Here is a 5,005-nt window from a genome sequence, read left to right as displayed (position 1 = left end):
CTTTTTTACTGACCGGTAACGGGATCGCAACCCTCGGTGTCGCACCCGTACCGGGGACCAGGAACGGGATCGCAACCCTCGGTGTTGAGCCCGCACTGTGCTCAGCCAGTGAGAGGGAACTGGTCTCCACATGGGATCCGAACCCTCGGGGGGAGCGCCGCCCCACTCCCAGGCGGTGCACTCTCCAGTGCGCCACCGGGCCGGCCCCAGATTGTATAATCTCAATTGAATTATCTTTAAGTTTGCTGATTCTTTCTTCTGCCTGCTCAAATGTGCTATAGATGTTGTCTAGTGAATTTTTCATTTCAGTTATTGTACTTTTCAACTCCAGAATTTCTATTTGGTTTCTTTTTATAATTTCTCTTCTCTATTTTGTGACATAGCATGTTCATGGTTTTCTTTAGCTCTTTGTAGATAGTTTCCTTTAGCTGTTTTTGGTATGTGTTTTGTTTTATTTTTTGGCAGCTGTCTGGCACAGGGATAGAACCCTGGACCTCGATGTTAGCACCGTGCTCTAACCAACTGAGCTAACTGGCCAGCCTCTCCTTTAGCTCTTAAGCATATTTGAGAGTTGATTTAAAGTCTTTGCCAAGTAAGTCCAATGTTTAGGCTTCCTAAAGAAGAGTTTCTATTAAGTCCCTTTTTTCCCCTGTGTATGGACCCTACACATTCTTTACATCTTCATAACTTTGCATTGAAAACTGGACATTTCATATATTATAATGTGGCAACTCTGCAAATCAGATATCAGCAACTACCCCCCTCCAGGGCTTTTTGTTTCTGCATCGAGGTGTGGTTGCTGTTGTTGGTTTAGTGACTTTTTTGAAATAATTTTGTAAAACCAATATTCTTTGTATGTGGCCACTGAAGTCTCTGCTTGACTAGATTATTGGTCAGCTAGTGATTTGGCTGAAATTCCTTGAACACTTACATTCAGATGCCTTCTTCTTGATTCAATTTTTTCCTGGTTTCTGTAAACCTTTGGCCAGTTTCCGGAGTTCAGATGAAGTTTACTATGATGGGTTTTTTCTTGTGTATTTGCTGTTTCTGTGGAAATATGGGCTCTTGGAGTTCTCTACTTTGCCATTTATGCTGACATCACCTCAGCCAGTTGCTGTTAAGATCTCTCTGTCTTCGGTTTTTTCAGTTTCTCTATAGTACATTTTGGTGTGGATTTCTTCTGTGTATCCTTCCTGGGACTTGTGCTTCCTGAATCCAAGTATGCATTTCTTCCATGTAGTTTGTTAAAATTTTACCTATTATCTGTTCAAATATTTCTTCTCACCCTTTTCTTAATTCTCTCTGTCTGGAGTTCCTATTAGATGATGTAATACCGCTTCTGGGTTTGTTAGCTAAAATTTCAATTTTTATATTTTCCATCTCAGTTTTTCTAAGCCTCATTCTGACTTATTTCCTCAGATCTATCTTTCAGGGAACTAATTCTCTCTTCAGCTTTGTTTCAGCTGTTATTATCCCTTACCCTGAATTGTAAATTTCCATGTAGCCTATATTTTTTATTTTTAGAAGTTCTAGTATTTTTTTTTCCTTTTTGTCTTTTTTCGTGACTGGCAACGGATCGCAACCGGCAACGGATTGCAACCCTCAGTGTCGCGCCCGTACTGGACCGGGACCGGCAACGGGATTGCAACCCTCGGTGTTGCGCCCGCACCTCGCTCAGCCAGTGAGCAGCCGGTCTGTATGTGGGATCCGAACCCTCGGCGGGAGTGCCACCGCGATCCCAAGTGGCACACTGTAGCAGTGCGCCACCGGGCCGGCCCCTCTAGTATTTTTTTTCAAAACTTCTAGAAATTTTTGTTAGTCTTTTTAAAAAAATATTTATTTTATGTCTTCAATCATTTTAAACACACTTATAGTCTCAGGGTTCCTTCTCTGCTGCAGGGGATATGGGGAGGAGACATGGGCAGGACGAGAGTGTCCCAGGACATCAGTGCAGAAAGCTTTCCTGTGGATGGTAAATCCAAGGCTGGCTGGTGACATCTCTCTGATAACCCCAGGAAAGCCAAGGACACCTAAATTTAAGCAAGGATCCCAAGAGACTCAGAGAACTGGAGCACTTCCCAGGTCACCCCTCCGTCCCCTATATCATGATGGTTACTTCTTGAAACAAAACTCAGTGTTCATTACATAGCAATACCTGTTTGCAACAGAAAAATGAAAATGCCAATGATCAAGAAGAAAAATAAATTAAAATTACCCACAATACTATTACCCATATTCAGCCAGCTCAGTTCCCTGGCTCCCTTCCCTGCTTGATTCTTTTCCATAGCACTGAGCACCATCAGGCATACTGAATCTTTTATTCATTTATGATCAACTGTCTGTAGCCAGGAGCATGTCAGCTCCACAACATGTGAAGCTTTGTCTAGTTCATTGTTGAATCTGCAGTGTTGAGAGGTGTAAGCGAATGGTACCATGCACTCCATCAATATCTTTGAAGTCATGAATGAATGTGCTAGCTTATTTGCTTGTTTGCGTATCTATCATCTATCTATCTATCATCTATCTATCTATCTATCTATCTATCTATCTATCTATCTATCTACCTACCTACCTATCTACCTATCTATCTATTTAAAAGATGACCGGTAAGGGGATCTTAACCCTTGACTTGGTGTTGTCAGCACCACACTCAGCAAGTGAGCGAACCAGCCATCCCTATATAGGATCCGAACCCGTGGCCTTGGTGTTATCAGCACCACACTCTCCCAAGTGAGCCACGGGCTGGCCCTTTAATGCGCTAGCTTATGAGTGAATACTTCTGCTTTGTACATCCTCACAACAATCCTGTGAGGTAGGTAACTATTATCCCCGTCTTACGGATGTAGAGACTGAGACTCAGGGTGGGGGGGGTCACCTGTCTTCTTGCCCCACCTCCTCCTGACCATCTTTCTGTGACCACATTTATGCATCAAAGCTCACTCTCTCTGTTCACCTGAGCCCCAGCTTATACCCAAGACCTTCCCACTCTATGCTTTTAAGGACTTTACTGCTACTTTTGCACAAACAATCTGTTTGGGGAGCAGGAAGAACAGGAAAGTGAGAGGCCCATGTCCAATTTCCATCTCTTCCATGAGGCTCCCCATCCTTTTCTAGGAGAACCAATTAAGGAACATAGATTTGGGTGTTTGCTTCCCCGAGTATGCAGGCTTACCAAAGTGCAGGGTGCTGGAATTCATTTTGCAGATGAAATGAGAACCCTCGTTTGGGTTCAAACCATGAGTCAGGCTAGTGATTTAACCTCACTGTGCCTCCATTTTCAACTATAAAGTATGCACGATAATTCCTACCTCATAGAATTGTTTTGGGATTCAGTGAAATAATGTATGTAAAGCTTTTGACACAGTGCCTGACGTACAGTAAGCAGTCAATAAATTACTGTATAATTAGTAACCTCTGCTCAACCACCCTCTAGAGTTCTCTGTAGCCCAGTCTCTGCTTGGTGGACCCGGAAACTCTTTTTTTTTTTTTTTAAGTTGTGCTGAGAGCTGATATGTTTCCTGGGGAAAGAATAACATTGAGGAAACTTTCAAGAAACTGATATATAGGGCCGGCCCGGTGGCGCACTGCTACAGTGTGCTGCTTGGGAGTGTGGCGGTGCTCCCGCCGAGGGTTCGGATCCCACATACAGACTGGCTGCTCACTGGCTGAGCGAGGTGCGGGTGCAACACCGTGGGTTGCGATCCCGTTGCTGGTCCCGGTCTGGTACGGGCACGACACTGAGGGTTGCAATCCGTTGCCGGTTGCGATCCGTTGCCGGTCACGAAAAAAGACAAAAAAGGAAAAAAAAATTTTTAAATGCAAAGATAGATATTGCCTAAATTGCCTAAATGATACATTATTCTTGCAAAACGTGAAGATCAAGTCATTCCAATTCCAAGCTTATTAAGCTAGGTACTAAGAACTGTATTTTAAAAACTCAGTTCTTTTTCATGGTACAAAGATATTCTTTGGTTGAGAAAAATGCATGATTAGAAATAGGAAGACTGCTTTTTCTCCAGAACAGACAGTGCCTTTTGGAACTTGCCTGCCTTTAGAGACTTCTGAAAGCTATCACTACCACACTGTGAGGCCTTGCTTCCTGAGCTGACTTCATATTATTACCTCTATAGCAAGCATTGGGGAGACCATAAATATGTTCTTTGCCATCAGAACCACTCCCATGACAACCATTTAAAACATCAGCTGGATGTGCCTCTGTCAGCTTGGTACAAGCTGCCCTTTTCCTCCCACAGTCCTTGGAGAAGTGCCCTTCTTCCTCCAGTGTTCAACCCAGGGAGTAGGGGAAGTCTTCCCAGAGTGCTGTGTGATGATGCCCCACCATGGGTGCCTGCAGCATCTCATTCTGAGTGGCCTTGCTATTGTAGCTGGTGCTGCCTCAGAGCCCCAAGCATGAAGCAACATGTTCTGCAAAAAGCAGCAGAAAGAGGGAGAGGTCCACCTACCACCCAATGGGAGCCCAGGTGAGCACCAGTCTCACATGTTGCCACCATCACTGGACCAGACCTGAATCCTGGAGAGGCCCACCTACTGCCTGAGTGAGATCTGAGGTCAGCACCATCCCATGTTCTGCTGCCACAATGACTGCAGGCCCACACCTGAGCCCCAGAGAGGCCACCAACTACCTGAGGAGGAGCTGAGGCAGTCCACTGCACACACAACTACATTGATACAAGAAGAGCCACCAGCAAAGTCTACAAATAGAGGAGGAAGTTTTTCCCCTCATAGCCCACTCGAGTAATAGAAGAAACAAGTGCCCTATGAGATGACCAAACATCAATGAAAAAGTACTATAACTACAAATAAACAACAAGATATGACATCACCAAAAGATGCGCCGCTTGGGAGCACGGTGGCGCTCCCGCCGAGGGTTCAGATCCCATGTACAGACCGGCCGCTCACTGGCTGAGCGAGGTGCGGGTGCAACACCGAGAGTTGCGATCCCGTTGCCGGTCCCGGTCCGGTACGGGCACGACACTGAGGGTTG

This window comes from Galeopterus variegatus, unplaced genomic scaffold (assembly GCF_000696425.1).
Source record: "Galeopterus variegatus unplaced genomic scaffold, G_variegatus-3.0.2 Scaffold5380, whole genome shotgun sequence".
Classification (NCBI taxonomy): Eukaryota; Metazoa; Chordata; class Mammalia; order Dermoptera; family Cynocephalidae; genus Galeopterus; species Galeopterus variegatus.
This window is presented reverse-complemented; position numbering follows the sequence as displayed.